This window comes from Pieris napi, chromosome 1, assembly GCF_905475465.1.
Source record: "Pieris napi chromosome 1, ilPieNapi1.2, whole genome shotgun sequence".
Classification (NCBI taxonomy): Eukaryota; Metazoa; Arthropoda; class Insecta; order Lepidoptera; family Pieridae; genus Pieris; species Pieris napi.
The window spans coordinates 12,246,396-12,266,268 of record NC_062234.1 but is presented as its reverse complement, the minus strand read 5'-3'; positions in this window follow the sequence as shown (position 1 = coordinate 12,266,268).

Below are 19,873 nucleotides of genomic sequence, written 5' to 3'. Positions count from 1 at the left end.
TGCGATTTTCCAGTTTCCTATAATTTGTAACGAGGGCGCCGGTAAGGATGTACAAAAATGTTACAATTTGTATGACACAATTTGTCATACAAATTGTAACGAATATTCCAATTATTTTGTATTATAAAATATTACTTTTATGTTATTCATACATAGATGTAAAGCGTATATAAATCTAATACGACTTCAAATAAACTGAAATATTTAGATTTATACCAATTTTTTTCTTTTTTGTATTACAGTCAGTATAATTAGTATCACAAAAAACAAAAAAAAACATTAAATGCAGAATTATATTATTTTATAACGTATGCATCACACGTTTAAAGAAAATACCATAAAAGAAAGATTATACTGAATTGAAATGTTTAGTTACCACAATTTTTCTATAAGTTATGTTGCAGTTTTTAAATCTGACTTTCCTCTATGTTTGTGGCAGCCCTATAGCATCGAGGGTCACATAGTTGAAGGTCATCAAATTGGAAATTGCTCAATAAAAAGATAATTACGATCGACGATAAATCCAAGTTTGCTTGACTACATTCGAGGGTAAACAAACTTTAAAAAGGGCGCCGAAATTACAACAATCAATACATCCTTATATTCATATAATGAAAGGTCAATGTCCAACGAGATCGTTCATTTAGATTGATTTTTGAAAGAGACATTTATTAAGACGTAAAGAAAACAATATTTCTTTTACATGACTTTCTTGGTTTATTAAGTTGATTAATACCGCCTTTTATATTCATGTGATAACGGCAATCCAGGTTTATAATAATTTACCAAAAACATTCAAAGATAGAGTACTAGAGTTTTTAATAATCGACTTAGTTTTGGAAAAAAATAATAATGATTATTTGAGTGAAACATTATAATTTATTAGTTTGGAATTAATTTGGTAAATGTAATATAATAATTCACTGTAGGTACTGATATGATTCGTAGATCAATCATAGTAAAATATTTTTTGTAATTAACACTTTTGTCACTTGTGCTCTCTGCAAACGCTGTTTCAGCGCAAAGGAATCAGTCACCTACATCCAGGAATGCGTGGCTGTGGCTTCTTAACGACCGTAAATTCCCGGAGCAGTGAGGTCGCTATGTGAAGCCTGCGAAGTGCGCAGGAAACTTCTGAGCTTCTGGAAGGAGCCAGGCTGGCTTAATTAGCCAGGACTAAACGCACAACGGGCCCAACTGAATGGGCATCTAAGTGCAAGTTTATCTATCCCACGCTTTTACGCCTAGTGGCTTCAACGTGGGACTCTCATCCCTGAGGTCTGGCCTGGTTTCAATATGCGACTCTCATCCCTGAGGTCGTAGGCTCCGATCCCGGCTGTGCCTTTCTGTCTATGTGCGCATTTAACATTCGCTCGAACGGTAAAGGAAACCATCGTGAGGAAATCAGCTTGCCTTACACCCAAAAAGTCGACAGCGTGTTTCAGGCACAGGAGGATGATCACCGGTATGCCTATTAGATTGACTGATCATGATCAAACTGAGGCCCAGACCTAAAAAGTGCCACTGATTTATTTTTTATTACGTTGACCACAATCCTTTGATCCTATACACTAAGCTACCGTTTTAGACACATTTGAAGAATCTTTTCCTATCAAGTAAATTATTAACGCTAACAAAACCTTAATAATGATTACGGCGTGGTAGTCGATGGTGGGCTGTGAGGGTTAGAAGTGAATCTAACCGGATATTAAATAAAATATTGCTTAAGAAGCTGTGAATGCCAAACAAGAAAACCTCAATGACTTGTGAATCACGCTTATATCGACCGAACTTTCCCAAGGTCTTCGCATGCGTTCTGTCAATCTGCCAGGGATACGAGGAAAAACTACTTAAACTCTGAATATACTCTTAATATACATTTTTTATTAAACAAATTATTACAGGAAAGGACATGTTTAGTGCCGGCTTTTGATGTATCTTACAAAAGTTTCTTACTTTGAACCCCTTCAATAGGGGATCGAGCCATCTTACATTTATAACTTTTTTGACCAGTAGACAATACGATAGAGATATACGTATAGAGCATGTTTCAAAGTTCGACTGTCATACCTGAGGTCGCAGGTTCGATCCCCTTCGCACCAATACCTTAGTCCGCACTTCACACTCGCTCTTACAGTTAGGAAAGCATTAAATGAACACGAAACAGAAACAGAAATCTAAGGCCCAAACCTAAAAGAAGCAAAGAAGTATTTGTTGTGCTGATTTTATTTAATTGCATATAGAAAACACTTCCCCGACCCTATAGAAACGGACTTCATTAAGCTGGCGTATAGACACCCCTGTTGTGAGTAAAAATTCTGATTACATATTTAAAACGTTATCATAACTATTATCTTTAAATATGGAATGTTTTTCCCACGACTGGTATTGATTGAAACGTTTCTCTACACTTCGTGTTATGTTAAATTAGGTAATAATATTGGGACATAATATAATAATTTATAATATACTGAATCACGAAATAAATTAGTCGGAAACTTATCTAAGCAAGCTTGTTTAACCACTTGTGTTAAACTATTTTACTTCATTTATTTTGCTTATGTGTGGAATGAAATATGTATATAGTCAATTGTCAAAGCGACACAAATTTTAACCCTGGTACATATCTCATTTACCAGAGAACGGCTGTCATTATAAATAAGATTTCTTTTTCTATATTTAAATTCAAAATTTGCCAGTGTCATATTCAAAATAAGATCCAATTAACGGAAGTAGAATATTCTGTTCCTATGTGTCATGGACTGGCACTACGCCACACCACCCGAATTACAAATTATTTTAAAAATACGCTATGCAGCTGGATAATGTTACTTTATGCCATGAGCTTGTCGCCTTGCCTGATAAACTAGGCATCAGGTAAGCGATACAAGCCATTTGATTTGTAGTTTCAAGCACAAAACGGCGCTCAAGTTTCAATATTGTTATACAGAAAAAAAATCAACTGTGATAAAGGTAATTACATAATAAAGTATTTATACAATATTCTTAACCTACATAGCAATAATACTAATAATAAAAATTTATAAATAAATTTAAAAAGTTAAAGCAAAGGTACTTTAACTTTTTAAATTTATTTAATTACAATGCTGTCAAGATTTCTACGCTGTATTGCGATACTTATTCGTTGAGTGAGGATAGTCAGTTGACTTTTTTAATGTTTTCGTCAGTAACAGCTTCTTTGGAGCGTCCACTGCGTGCATCGCCATCGGTTCTCACTTCGCCTCGTTTAAACTTAGCAAACCACTTCGTAACGGTTGATTTGAACCTAGTGCAGAGTCCGAATAATGTTTAAAAAGCTAAGCCTTGGCTTCAGTAGTATTTTTTTCGCCAAAAAGCAATGCTTTAATAACACACGAAATTCCCTTTTATCCATCTTTTAAACACAAACTAAAAGTATGATAGTTGTCAAATTTATACTAGTAGCATAATCTAACCTACGAACTCATCAGCCTGTCTAATATTATGTCGTCGGTATATGCTAAATTCTCATCATGGAATCAATATTACACAATTATTAAAGTTTAAAGTTTGACTAATTTAATAAAAATCTGATATAAATTTAAAAAGATCTGAAAGTACTACATCTGCGTTACCTCCTGGAGTACCATCATCAAGATAGCTGGCGTTATAATTTGATTTTAAATTATGTGTACAAGAATTTATAGCGAGACTAGACGGCCCAAAAGGTTCTCCTTGTTGACAACCAACTTCTGAAGAGAGCTCGTAAGTCGTAACCTTTGTATGGTAGTTGTGATGGCTTGTCAAAAGCCTTTATAAGGACTCGTTACTAACAAACAATTAAATTCATTTTTGACCTCAACTTTTAACAACACATCAATTTTTTTAATTATAAAAAGAGTGCAAACTGTGTATAGCGGCCTCACAACCACCTTTCGTGCCAAAGCCAAGTTGTGTTGGTTCAAAAATAATTTAATTTCTAATGGATAAATATAAAACTAAAATAAATTAAAAGTTTGGTCTCTGTGGCAAATATTCAGGATTATTCATCTCCTTACATGATACCAAAGTGATAGTTAATAGGCATTAAAATATTAACATATGAAAACTAATCATGTAATAATATTTTAATACCTATTAAATTTATATGAGGCTTATAAAAACACGACGGGATTCACAACTTAACGAGAGTTTCTTTTTATCTATCTCAAAATATACTAACACGTAATTGTGTACAACGTAAACCAGATTAAATATAATCAAATATAGTAAAGAATAACACCATCCGATCAATATATTTGCCAAAAGCTTTCGACTGCGTACATTAATTACTTTAGTACCCCATGCGATAATTATATCCTGCCCGCAATAAATTGAGCTTAAGGGAGTGAACTTGTAACGAAGCACTGAAATAGTCCGATGACATCATACAATCTGTAGCAAACAAAACTGTCTTTTCTACTCTAAATACTAATTAAGATGTGTCAGTGTTGCCAGTAAATTGTAGCCACACTTTATGTAGGAAAGCTGTTTTTTCTTTTAGCTAGTTTTTACGTCAGTAGTTCCTATATAATTTGACAATTTATAGAGAATAATTATTTAATTAAATTAATTTTATATGTTCATATGTTATAATGCTTTTTGCCCACAAGTCTCTAGTTGATTATCGTTACAATTTAATATATAGTGGTAAAAAAATATTATTAATAATATTTTTGAAATCCTAAAAAACAAAATGTTTGTCACACTAACTTGGGGTGGCTATATTTGTCGTTCAGATGGCACCGTTAAGTCGCCACTTGCTCTTATTCTGCTTACTTTAGTCTTTTTGTTTTACTTTATTTATTTTATTAATATGCGTACGCTACTGTGTTGTAGATCTTATAACCTATAGACAATAAATCCATAAAATTAAGTGATTAAATGTGTAATAAACATTTAATCAAACTTAAAACATTTAAACAGAGTTTCTTCTACTTTCGTATCCGTTAATGTATGTTTGCGTTTGTTTGGGTAATAAATCTGAAGAAATAGTGCCCGGTGAATTAAGCCTATGACTTCCCATGCTCAATGCATTTATCTGGAAGTCTTATAAAATCTTATATAGGTACGTAACCCTTGACACTAAGCCGCGAATTCAGCTTACAAGAGAAGAGAAAGAAAAAGAAAGAACGAAATTTGCAGGAAACAAATTAAAAAAATATTTTCTTACAGTGAAAGTTTTGCGTATGTTATCTATAGATAATAAGTCTATAATCTGTGGCTACAAAAATGGTTTCTTCCAATTCGATACAGTTTGTTAGCAATAAATCAGATGGCGCCTCGGTGTTGTGAGTCATAGCCGCGGATGGTGCGCGCCATTTTTCAGATAATTTACTCTATTTTCAGGACAAAAATTAAAGCCCATTGGCGCCAAAGATGGATGACTCATTTTACAAATAAAATGCGAAAACGTTGTACATAAAATTATAAAACTATTAAGTTAGTAGTTTCAGTTGGATTTAGCTGGTTTACTTAGTACATAGAAGGTATTTTAACAAGCTATGAATTCACTGAAAAATATGTAATAAGCCAAGTACTTCTATATATTTATTTACTTATTGATTTACTAAGGTAATAAAACAGTGTGTGAACTATTACCGAGTTACGTGTCTAATTATTTATAAGAAAAAATTACACGACTTATTTAAATAAAATCCGGGGAAAGTTAGACATTTAAGCAGGATTAGATTTTTCTGAACTAAGATAAAAAGGATACAGGAAAACATAGTTCAAAATATATTAGCAGCTTTGTTGCGCTATGTCGAGATCATGACACTTATATCTTCACTTTCGATTGATCAAAACTGCATTTAAATGCGTTGTTTAGTTTAAAAGGTGTGCTTATACACGGCGATATGTGACTGTGTTTTTAACCGACTTCAAAAATGACGAGAACCATTTTATGCTATGTAAAGGAGATAAGCAGTAATGCTACTCAAATATAATATCTCCAAATGCAAAAAGATCATAATATCTTGGCCCAATCTTTCCCTAAGATGTAGAAACGTAAAAGTTCAAATTATTTATTTATTTAAAAAAAAACACATTTATATGATAGCTAATTATGCACATGCCGTTCACCAAACCAGGGCCATCTCTGTGTATCCATTATGACACCCGTATTTAAAATTCCATACGTTTAAAGTATGGAATGTAAATCTTAGATATGATCACTCCATGAAATAGCTAAATAAAACGGGCCATATCGAATGAACGTCAACACGTAACATTCTAACTTGACCTAAATAGGAAAATATAGCGTTACACAATACAGCGTAATTTCCACTTTCCATGCACACAATATTATTGGTCTGCCGTCTGAGACCCGGGGATCGTGACGTTGCATAGGGTTACTGACCCCTACTATGGGTCATACTAAACGAATCGAACTCGATAGAATAAATTGTTTTAAGCAGATTAAGTACTTCGGTTCAAAGATACTTTATTTCACAAAGAATTTCATTCACTTAGTGAGAAATTTTGGAGTATGCAAGTAACTAACTATTTAAAAAATATAAGCTATTTAAAATAAAAATATAAGGTGCTAACAATATGTACCATATTTTTTACAAAAGTGCAGGTGGGTCGCATCGATGTTACAAGACGCATTGTGTGACTAATGAATAGTAATAATTTCTTAGACGCTCGTTCTTCTGTTCGTACTTCTGTTAGACACTACGTGTGTGTTGCTGGTTTAATGACAATCGGACAGCAAACCGGGAATCATTACCGTCGGAATCCAAATCACCATAGCCTTCGATAAAGACAATATGTACCACCGAATCAGCCACGAAAGCGCTGGAAGTTAGAAGAACTAGACTAATTCTCGGTAATTTTTTTCAAAGAAGGAAGAAAACTTGTTTCTTATTTTTTATCAAATATTTGGATACTTGGAAAAGCCCTCGATGAACATTACTGCGTCATAGATCTGTATATATTATCAGTTTTTTTTAGATAACGGGACAAATGGGCTGGAAGATCACGTGATACAGCCACCCATAGACAATCACATTGCCATAGGACTCGCAAGTGCGTGGCTGGAGTTTTAAGAATTGGTACGCTCTTCTCTTGAAGTCAAAGTGATTTGGAAATAGTTCAGTGGGCAGCCGTTCCACATAGTGGTGGTGCGCGGCTAAATCTGCCTTAAAAACGCTTAACTAAGCGTTTAAGCGTGGAACGACGGATGACAAGGTGATACGGATGGAATTTCGTATTCCTCGACGTCCGATGATGAAACTTATTTATCGATCTTGTTTCCATTAATCTATATTATTAAAACCTAAGAATAATATGTATTTAAAAAATAGCGTCATTATCTTATCAAAAAATTCCAGACAACAATATCTACGACCTATCTGGCAGTCTACTTTAGCACACGTGTTGTAGATAATTTTGATACTTTAACGTTGGTCCTATGTACGTTAGTGCTTCACGGATAATTAGTCGGGTAAGTACCCGAACCCGACTAATCCCATAAAGCACTTCAGGAAATACTGTCGAAGAAAATACGTTTCTCACAATTTGAAAATCGAAACCTATACGCGAGTGGGGGGGGGGAGAGAATGAAAAGTCAAGCGAAGAGTGCATTTCGTTAATTGTTATTGGTTCACAGTTCACAGACACGCGACTAGATTCCAACCAATTACAATCAAACGTCCTTCGTCGTTATACATTCTTACACTACAAGTGTTACTTGAGACTTTTAATGTTCATATTAGATTTGCCAACGAGTTATGATAGTAGGGATCACCCCAAGCGAGGGGCGAAGGCGTCGAGACGTCGCGACGCTCAGCCGGCGCCAGGCCTCCGGAGTCCCGCCACCACAACATATATGTTAGGCTGATTGCGCTGGGAAATTGACCACAAAGAACTTGAATACGTCGCTGATATCCTCAGGGACTGTCCACTTGTTAAAATAGTATATTGATGAGAAAATCGGTAATAGGCGGAATTTCTGCCGCCATCAGTCATAAATGATACCAATGCATAAACGGTATATGGTACGAATAATCATCGCTCTCAGGCACAAGTTACGAGTACACCCTATTAATTAATTATGTATAAATAATTTAATTGAATTACTATTTTTGTTAATTGTAAGCTGGTAAACCTTGCTTGCTTCTGTATTGTTGTTAAAAACGGGCACTTAGATATTTTTTTAAATAATATTAGCATGTTACTTGAAGCATCCTGGCATGATTCTTTACGTTCCAAATTAAAATTTTTAAATTAACAAATCAATTATCATTATTGTAGTTATTGTAAAATTCCTTTACTAATGACGCGAATTAAGTACTGTAACAATTTATCACTGTTATATGAAAATAGTTTCTGCATATTAAATAATAAAACTGATATAACTGATAAAGCGATAAGGGCCGGTATAATTATAGATTTTGAAGATTAGGTTAGGATAGGTTGTTCGTAAACTTATATGTCACGGTGAATATTAATTGTAATAACTCTCCAAAGGACCTGGCAACGGAATCAAGAGTCATAAGAAGAGCCGGTTCGGGAATAAAACGATACACAGAACCAAGAGATTACCGCTTTGAATCAGACCTTAAGTAATAGGGTTAGAAGTTAGCTTGTGGACGGACGGCAGGAGGCTTTTGGCCTGTAAAATGTATCAAGCAATATGCTGTTGTTCTGGAATTGACGTCCTTTTAAATAGACCATTTTTTAACTAAAATCAAGTTTTAAGTGACCTTTTCAACAAATTTTCACTATAAAGTTAGACATATAGACGCTTTGAAACATGTACATACGTTTTGAATATCGATTTAAACTATTAAGTTATGATGGATTCTAGGGTCGCAAGGTGTGCAAGCACTGTGGTAATAATATATGGTGAGTAATTCAAATTAGCCTCGAGTTATAAAGGCTCGTTCTACAAGCCATAAAATTATACATAAAAGATTAATTTACCTTGTAAGAAAACATAATATGAAGGGCGTAATGCTTTAGAGGTTTTTTATTAAGTAATATGTAAGTCTTTACGTTCATATTGAAAATTGTTTATTGTTGATGGTAAGGTAAGAAATCTCACTTAAAAGTAAGTAGGTACATAATCGTCCAATATTCTCTATATCGTCAAAATAATAGACGAAATTGCAGAAGCATTGCATGTGATACCAGTATGTAAAGTAAAAAAAAATCATTTAATCATATAGGTAACATAATATACACTTATGACTCGTCAGTAAAGAAATACATTTTAATGCTTCTTATTTTACTGCCAGTTCTCAAATCCAGGGCGTAGAACGGGAGAGAACTGGCAATAAACTCTCCGCCACTCTTTTTAATCGCCATTTTTATTTTTACACAACGTTTGTAAGGACGCCGCCTCAAATCGACACTATCAGAGACAAGGATCTGATTGAATATTCAAAGAAAATTTTAGTAACGCGTATGTTTTTTTTGTATTATATAGACTGTTCTACATTTCGAAGCACAGCGGCTGTGGAGATAATTGAAGTTGTCATGTAGTTCTAGATCACATATTCAAAAAATTTACTAAAGAATTACAATATATACCGAGGATGGGAATTATATTATTAATTAAATGGGTTCCTAAAAACTACTTCTCCGGGTTGTGAACCATCCTTAAGTAGAAATCGCGAATAAAACAAAGCCATATAAAGATTAATCTATGAAGACCTCGGTTAGATCGTAAAGTTTATTATACGTGCCTCCGAAGTAGTTTGCAGGCACGTACCTAGGTTAGTTAGGTTCTATAGAGAGGTACTAAACGCTATCTGGTTTATATCGTAGCTCCAATTTCACTTTGTGATTGCAACCCACACAATCAAAGACAAACAGGTGGAGACGGCCAAATCGCTCCAGATGGTTAACCATGAGTTTCCGTTACCTACGTAATATAATTTTAAGCATCTCATGTTTGATGGGATTACTTCCATTACTTGTGGACACATCTCTGTGCCCGTTTCAGGTAATTTAAAGCATTTGATCTTCATTCCGAAACAGTTATTAACTGGGATTCGAAACCAGGAACTTGAGCCTTGATTCGACTCGTGGTGAAACTAAGCGGATAAGCGGATCCTTAATTATTGAAAAATGTATCTTAGCGAATACCATTATTATTATTAGCATTATTATGGTACAAGATTGCGTTGGAGCAGTCTCCATAGAACAGCCTGGAGGGGCATATTTACCTTTACATTTAGGAGTTGGAACAGACTCTGTTTACTCTAGTACGGTCCTGACTCGTCTTTTGTCTTTCTAAGTTCTTACCCTCTTACCAGCTTACTAAGCGTAATTACGCCTATTTTATGTAATACTAAACAAAAAGCTTATGACTATGTATTATGCAGTCGTATTATGTACAATTTTAAAGTAGATAATTACGCACGTTTATACATGTTAATGTGACCGCAGCCACCATTATTAATATTAATATATTGATCACATGGTTGCCCATGTGTTGAACTAGTGTGACTTATAAAACCTTGCACGTTTGTAAATGATTTTATTCTCTAGGAGCATATAGATTAGAAGACATCGGTCACACATCCTCTGAAAAGGCATACGTGATTTCTAATCGCTATAAGTACCTACTTCTCATTTTTATAATATTCATATATCGTTTATTTGCAAAAAAACCGCACAATCAGCCATATAAAAATAGGCATGCAAATATAATATTAATTATCATAATAATAAGTTATTTATAATTGTTGTCAAAACGTATGATATCTTCTGGTTATACCTTTCGACTATGAACATTTTGTGCGAAAAAGTATAAAAAAGGTGGTACGAGCAAAAAAAATATGTAGCTTACAAGTTTATTTTAATAATATTGAAATTCTCTAACTATAGTTACAACGCAACCAGTAAATTATTTGGTTAAAATAATGTAATTTTTAAGGAAAAACTATAGGAGGACAAATATTTGTTTACCTGTTGTAAATATTTGTTCCGTTTTTGTAATACAGTGAATTAGTAAACCACGCTGTCCACATGCGTTACAACGTGACTGTTCATTCATCATAGTATTAATTGCAACAATTTAATATTATTTATACGTAGAAACATCATCAAGCTCCCACGACTGCATTCACCTTGAGTTCCTTTGACCTTACACTACACACGATGTTGCTAGTGTCATAAGGTAGCTTCGAATTATAACATATTTTTTGCATATGAAAGAATGTTTTTATTTAAAAAACTACAACTACAACCGTTAGCTATGACTTCAGATTTCTGTATATTTTACGGTTTATTTTTTTCTTTTAATAGACAAGTATGTGGTCAGCCTTTTGTGCCTGGGAAAGGCTTAACAATTGGATCTAAGGCATGTCGGTTTCCTGCCTTAAAAAATTCCATGTGGCAACACAGTAGCATCAACAAGAAACTTATTTCCTTAAGCATTTGAGTACTTTGGCCGTATATTATGAGTGATTATTACATTACTAGTATGTTATTATGTAGTTTTGCTCGTACGGTTTCTAATTTAAACATAACATTATAAAATTGCAATTGACTACCTGTTCACAGTAGAATTAAAAGAAAAAAATATTGCACGTCAAACTTATAACCACTACCGTATTTAAGTCCATTAAAAGTATCTTTAAAACAACCGATTCCAGCTCCGACTTTATGACGATAGAAAAATATTTATAATTAAAACACATTACAAAGAAAATAAATGAATTGTTGAAAGCAATATATTTTTATGCGTTTTTACCATATTATTCTCTTTATATTTTTTTTTACGTCATTTTTAACACCCATAATCCTTTTAAACTAATCCTCGTTTGACATTGACATATAGCCTACCATATTTTATCTGTTGCACGGTTGACCTTACATCCAATGCCAGACGGCACACCACAGTTGCTTAAACGCTTTTAAATAAGCATGAAAAACAAATTTGTTTACATTTTTAAAAGTTGTTTATCTTAATCTTTTTAACAACATAGAACTTAAAATGTAAAGAGCTTTTAAAGATAAGTTTGTAAAACTTTTAAACTTCACTAAATCAGTCAGTAAAAGGGTGTATCTCAAAGTATCTTCGGCTTAACATTCTTTTATTTAGTTTCTTTTTTTACAGTAACTTAATACTTATACAATTGAAAACTTATAAATATAAAAATTAACACGAAAAAAGAATAAAACAAAAAAAACATAATACATAAACCTTTTTATAACTAATTATAAATAATGCAATTCTTGTGAATTCAGCGAGTGTGCAACTAAATATATCCGTCTCACATTCAATAATAAAAACTATCTACAGATTCTAAGGTTAAAGTCTAGGTACTTTAACGTCTTGATTTTCAACTCAATAAAATTAAACAGGATGAGTTGGTAACCTAAGTTATTTTAACCTCACTTAACAAAGGATTTAAAAAATACAAGATTGAACAGTGGCTCGCAAACATGTAGAATAAACAGTTATGTACGAAAACCTTGAAGTTAACGGTTAGCAGCCCACGTAATTCTCTTCCGCAATGGGCCTCAATACAAATAATAAGATTTAAATGCAAATATTTTCTATATTGTATATAATGTGTGCACTGAATCTGAAATCAGGGTGAGCTTCAGGAACGAGACAAAGCTAAGTATTACTTTCGTATGTAAAAAACTTAGTCTTGACTCAGTGTGTTATCCTTTAAGTAGTAAATTAGGAATTAGGGATGCTTATATAATTTATTATTAAATAAACGCTTGTTTATGTAAGATAACCTAACTTTATCTAATACATCAGATGTGGCGGTTTTGGTGATCAGCGTGTCCTGTGGCACGTAGGGCCTCTTCTTTACTAATCTTAACTCTTCTTGTCCAAGTTGTGCCTCCTATTCTCTTTATATCCTTTGCCCAACTCACTCTCTGTCTTCCTCTTTTTTCCTTATTCCATCTCAAGGTTGCCACTCTGTAATAATTCTTATTATATAACAGAATTTATTAGATGTACCTACTTCTAATTGAAGGCTAAAATGGGCCTTACTCTGTCAGTAACTAATAATTCTATAGATGAATTTTATGAACCACTCCAACGCTATAAGTAATACTATACTAGCTGGTTCACGATTAGAAATGTTACGATTAAAATATCCAAATGAAATAAACATTTTCATAATAATAATTAATTTATTGCAAGAATATGGTACAAAAATGTATATGGTGGTACAATCGTAAGTTCGCATATTCTGCCACACACAATGGCGCGCAAATTTGTCTTAAGGAATTTTACATTTTATATTATTAGTCAAAGTCAATTCTTTGTTTCGTATATATTATATCATACTATATTAAATTTATAACAACTACACTGTCTCACGCAAATAATCATTTAAAGAATAGCACATTTAAAAAAAAATAAATATACCAAGTCGCCTTTCAAAGACTCTAGTCGGATTTTTTTTTAATTATATTGGTAATTTCTTGTAAACTTTAATTGCCATACAAAAGGTGTTTTTCCTAAACAGTTCGAGATTGATTTTTGGCACAGCCAATTTCTCACCATGTCTACTTCATACTTCGTCTTCTACATTGGACTTTAAAATATTTATGTTTCTGTGCAAGAATAAGGATATTTGCCGTATATTTGCCCGTTGCATCCCTTATAATGTTTATGTATTGTGTCTCTTTTATTTGCAACGAAGTGTAAATAAATAAAAAAAAAATATTTCTAAAATATAAATATGTATATGGAAGAGATAAAATTTTGAGCTTCTTAAATAAAGGTACGCTAACTATCGAGACTGTTTGCTCCACAAATTGCTCTAATACTTTTCTTTTGAGCATAGCATTGTTTTTTTCATGCACACGTGCGTAAATTGCTCAATGGAATTTTTATGTCTCGTCCTCCGTACGTCCAATAGAAACCAAATATTTTTTTTATAAAATACCAGGTATCATTAACTTATTTATGACCAGTCAAACGTAGTATAGATGGTTAAAATTCCTATATATAATTGATTTGTCCAATTTTGACGAAACTAAAAGTTTGTCTATCAAATTAATACGTTCATAATAAATACCAGTAGTCAAAAAAGCCTGCATTTGAGACGTCCGCTTGCAGTTTTATTTGTTAAGAAACCGGGCCTTGATTGCGGATATGCAATTGCTAAACAAAAGGAAAACACAAGTTGCCACACAAGGTAGTCGCTGCGTGAATGAAATACGCAGGTGGTGCTACATATATGGGTAAAATCAACTCAATAACTAAACGTAAATTGTAAGAATTTGTGTGAAAAATAAGTTTTTATTACCATTCCACAAGAAATCAGGTACTCAATTTTATTCATAATAAATTCCTTTACTTTTATAATTAATTTGTTACAAGTTGTATTTATTGTTAACTACTATTACATGTTTTATTATACAACAAGACCACGTTGAATTTTTCACTTGTTACAACTCAAACTTTTGTCATCCTCTTTGAGGTACAGGCCTAAGTTACATAAATAAAAATAAAATAAAAAATAAAAAGCCTTTTATTTCTTGCTTTCTATAAGTATTACAATTTCATAACAATACTTAATTTAATGTTTTTTTAGCAAGAACCCTCTCCATGAAAGGTAAAGGCCTCCTCCAGAGAAGACCAGTATTCTCTGTTCTCTGCCGCTCGTAACCAATGAGTGCCTGCCACTTTTGTGATGTCGTCTACCCAGCGTGCATTTGGTCTTCCTCTCTTTCTTTGTCCTAGTGGGCCTGTCCATTGTGTTGTCTCTCTTGTCCATCTATTATCGCTTAGCCTCGCTACGTGACCCGCCCATCGCCATTTGAGCTTTTGTGAGTAATTGAGGGCGTCAATGGCTTGAGTTTTCTGTCTTATATGAGTGTGGCGGATCTTTTGGATTTTCCTTATTTTCAGAATGCTCCTCTCCATACTCCTTTGGCTGGATATAATTTTATTTTTTACTTTTCTAGTAAATTTCCAAGTTTGGCAGGCGTATGTTAATGAGGGCAGTAGGCAGGTGTTCATAACTTTCGTTTTCATTCGTATAGTCATTTTACTTTTGAGTATTTCTTTGAAGCTCCAGAACTTTTTCCATGTGATGTTGATTCTTCTCTCTACTTCTTGTTCGTTATTTTTTTGGCTAAATGAAATTTGCTTTCCCAGGTAAATGTAGGCGTTTACATATGTTAGGGGTGAGTTTTCCAGGTATATTGGTCTTTCAGTATGGTTCGTCATGACGTTAGTTTTTGTTAGGTTGATTTCCAAGCCCACTTTACGACTTTCTTCGTGTAGAGCGTTAATCATTCCTTGTAGTTGGTTTGTATTTTCTGAGAGCAGGACTATATCGTCAGCAAATCTTAAATGACTCAAGTAACGTCCTTTTATATTTATGCCAACTTTTTCCCAAACTAGTTTACCAATGATGGCCTGTAGCACCGCTATGAAGATAGTTGGCGAGAGTGGGTCTCCCTGCCGTACACCTCTGCTTATTTGTATGGGTGGTCCTGTAGTCTCTAGCTTGACTCTGCTAGTACTGTTATCATAGATATTTTTTATGACTTTTATGTAGTCTAGTGGTACTTCTTGAGAGAGTAGCGTATCCCAAATTGATGAATGGAACAGAGAGTCAAACGCTTTTTGGTAATCGATAAAGGCAATATAGAGTGGTCTTTTGAACTCTTGGTATTTTTCTATCAACATCTCTAGCGAATGTATGTGATCCACTGTTGAAAAATTTCTTCTAAAGCCGGCCTGTTCTATAGGTTGGTATTTTTCTGTGCTTTCTTTTATCTTTTTCTCGATTATTGAGGAGAACAGTTTATATAGTGAAGGTAGTAGGCTTATCGGTCTGTAGTTATTTATGCTATTAGGGTCTCCTTTTTTATAAAGCAATATAATGTTAGACTCTGACCATTGCCGAGGTGTATTTGAGCTGTTCAGTATCTGGTTAAACAGTAGAGTTAGTGGTTTTGCTAGGAACTCGCATCCAGTTGTTATGATTTCGTTGGCGATACCGTCGGGGCCTGGGCTTTTCTCCGTTTTTAGTGTTTTAATCCCTTTAATCACTTCAGAATCTTCTATGCTTGTTCTCGTCTCTCCTCTATTTGTGTCTGGTAATTTATATCCATATTGGCTCGGTATGCTGTATAGTTTCTTATAGAATGTTGTTGCTATTTTCAGTATATCTGATCTATTTTGGGTATTTTTTGTTTTATCTTTCAACTCTTCAATCCATAGTTTATGTGTTCTCAGTTCTTTGTATGCCTTCTTGACGCTGTTTGAAATATTAAGGTGTTTTTCGAAGGTTCTTGTGCGGTGCGCCTTGTAGTCTAAGTAGATACATTTACTAATGAGTTTGTAGAGTGCTTTTAGTTCGTTTTTCATGGCTCTTGATTTTGGTTTTGTCTTTTGTAATTCTTGTCTTCTATAAATTAAGGCCTTTGTGCGTGCTGATAGTATCTGGTTTTTCCCTTGATTTGTATTGGGTGAAACCTCGTAGGCTTTTTTTAGGCTGGTGTCTATTGCGTTTATAATATTATCGTAGTGATTTTGAACGGTGTCCTCGTCTCTCCAGTTCTTAAGTAAGTTTGTTATGCAACTATTCAGCGTTTGTTTGTAGGCTTGTATTTCTTCTTCGTTTTTTAATTTGGATCTGGAGCATTGGCCGAACATACACCGACTTTTTGTTATGGGAAGAATGTTAAGTGTCGCTCTCATAGGTCTGTGATCCGAGGGGTAAGTGATGTTTAAAGACTGTATGTTGGATATGTTTTTGTGTAAAGTTGTCAAGATATAGTCTATTTCGTTTTTTGTTTTGCCATTAGGAGATCTCCAAGTCCATCTTTGTTTACTATTTTTTTTGAAGAAGGTGTTCATGATAGACAGATTATTCTCGTGCGCAAAATCAATGAGTCTATCTCCTCTACAGTTTCTATCTCCGTAGCCGTGGTTGCCAGTAGCGGCTTCATTAGGATTGGTTTGTCCTATTTTGGCGTTAAAATCTCCCATGACTATGATATTGTTATCTGAGAGTTGTATAGCTTTGTCGACAGTACTGTAGAAAAATTCCGACTCCTCGTCGGTCGACGCCTCCGTTGGAGCGTAAACTTGAATGATACTTAATTTTAAGTTATTGATATTCATCCTTAGCAACGCTACTCTTTCTGATAGTCCTGTGAAGCTTATGATGTATCGTTTTAGATGTTTTTTGACAATAAATCCTACTCCATACAATCCTGGCGTTTCTCCAATGTAGTATAAAATAAACTCGTCGTGTTCTTCAATCTTGTTTCCAAGTTTTCTAGTTTCTGATAGACCAATAATATCAAACTTTATATTTTTCAAACACTCTGTTAATTCCAATAATCGTGAGTATGTCGACAAAGTTTTAACATTGTATGTTATTATGTATAGGGTATTATGATGACTGTTTTTTGTACTGTTTGTTTTTATTTTCTCTGGAGGGTTTTGGTCGTGATCTTCCTCGGTGACCGGCCGGCTTGGAAGATTAGTTGGGGGAGTGAGGTAGTTTTTTATTTTTTTGTTGTTATTGATAATGGTTTCAGTTGTTAGTTTTTTGGTCGTTCTGTATTGGTTTGTACGTTTTCTCTCCTTATAAAGTTGAGTAAATTTTGGTTATTTTTCTTCTTTGCAGTTGGCGCTGGAGATATGCTTAGTTGTTTAGGAGGCGACTCAGAATTATTTCTTTTCCTTTTTCCACCGCCGAAGTCCTTTACTATGAGATTATCTCCCCTAAGAAATGCAATCCTCCCATTCCTTCTTTCTTCTTTTAATTTCGGCAAAAGTTGTTTTCTTTTTTCTAAAGTTTCTTTTGTAAAGTCCTCTTCGATATATATAAAAGGAGGTAGATTTTTCTTATTCTTAATTATCTCATTTCTTTTCCAGCATGTAACAAATGAGACAAGAATAGGCCTGGGTTTATCACGTTGCCGTTGTTCTTTTCCGATTCTAAAAGCGTTGTTAATTTCGTTACTTTCTATTGTAACTATTTTACGTAGGGTGGATACGATGGTTTCTACTGTAGAGTTTTGGGTTTGGTCTTCTTTTAGTCCATATACTATAAGGTTATTCCGTTTTTCGTATTCTTCTAGATGTTTAACTTTGTTTTCTAACTTATCTACTTGAGTTTTCAGCAAACTGTTTTCATCTATCAATATCTGCAATTTTTCTTCTAGCATTTCAGTGATATTTTTGGTTACTGCTATTGTAATGTCTTTGGTTTGTGTTACCATTTCCTCTTTAATCTTACTCAAAAATTCCTTCATATCAATTTCCATTTTGTTTTGTATTCTTCAGTTACAATTTTTATTATAATTTTATTTAGGAATATTGTATAAAAACAATGAAAAAATAAAAAAAATATAAATATAAATTTAGGACTAAGACGGATTGGAACCCCGACTTCGGAGTGCATGTAACCACTACGTGTCTCTCCGAGCCACGCGTCGTTAGAAATATCAATTGAAATTAATGTTCATATGACTTCGTAAGTCGCGCTAAGTTAAAGCTGACTCACAGTTGTTTACTGCGTGCACTTTGTTCACGAATAATAAAATTATTTCATCACATAGATTTTCTACACGTTTCTTGATAGTTCCTTGGTTACACATTCAGCAATCCCAGTACATACACATATATTTCGTTTTAATTCTTAATCTTCTTTGTTGTGTAAAACTTCTTTAAAAGCAACTGACGAAGCGTTGTACACACTTGATTACGCACTTCTGCTTCACTTTTTGTACTTTTAAATGAGATAGGATTGGTATTTATATTTTTTAAAACGCAAACAAACGTGGCACGATATTAGTTCTTTCCGCGCCTACCCGCAACTCCTCTAAGTTACATAACCTAACTTAATCTAATACATCAGATGAGCCGGTTTTGGTGATCAGCGTGTCCTGTGACACATAGGCCTCTTCCTTCATCTTCCTCTGGCCACCTGCCCCCTTGACAATCAGCTGACGTCTTTGATTCCAATAATATCTCTATCTTATATATAAAATTCTCGTGTCACAATGTTAGTTACCATACTCGCCTGAAACGGCTTGACCGATTCTTAAGAATTTTTTTATGCATATTCATATGTAAGTCTGAGAATCGGCCACTAAACATTCAACCCCCTAACTGATAAGGGGTATCCACCCCAAAAATTTTATTTTTATTTAAAAAAAATTGTTTTTATTTTTTTATAATACAGCATACAGAAAACAAAAAAAACCCTAATTTTCACCCCTCTACAATAAACCCCTGATTTTATTATTATAGATAGTTATTTTTATTGAACTAAAAAAATGTTTCCTAGAAATAATATACAGTACATGGCAAAACAAACGTTTGTCGAGTCAGCTAGTAATTAAATATAATCCTATCTATCTACGTGGAAATGTCATTTACCTGTAAAACCATAAGGGCAGGGGTTTTGTGACGGTGCGCGCGCGCATCGTAAAAAAATACTCTCATCATTTTTCCCTAACGCGCCAAAAGAAATATGCGAGGCTTATCTAAACTTTTACCCTAAAAGGGGCCATACAAAAACCAGATATAAAAAAAAAATTATAATAATAATAAATAAAATCTAACTTAAATTTTGTTAAAACTTACTAACTTAACTAATACTAATAAAATATTAAGGAATATAAACTAACAATTGTTGTATGTATGGATTAAATAAAGCTTTAATAATAATAATAATAATCTAAACTGTCTGGCCAAAGTGGATATTTGACGAATATGGACTCCTCTGATTTACTTTAGCTCCTCTCAGTAAAACCCGTCAATAGAAAACGCTTGTATAGTTATATCACTCACAAATATAATTCTGAATAAAAAATGGGTCAGTGCATTATACAATAGTACGGTAAAACACAATAGCCATATGTCGCCTGTCGATCGAGAGTAAATTCC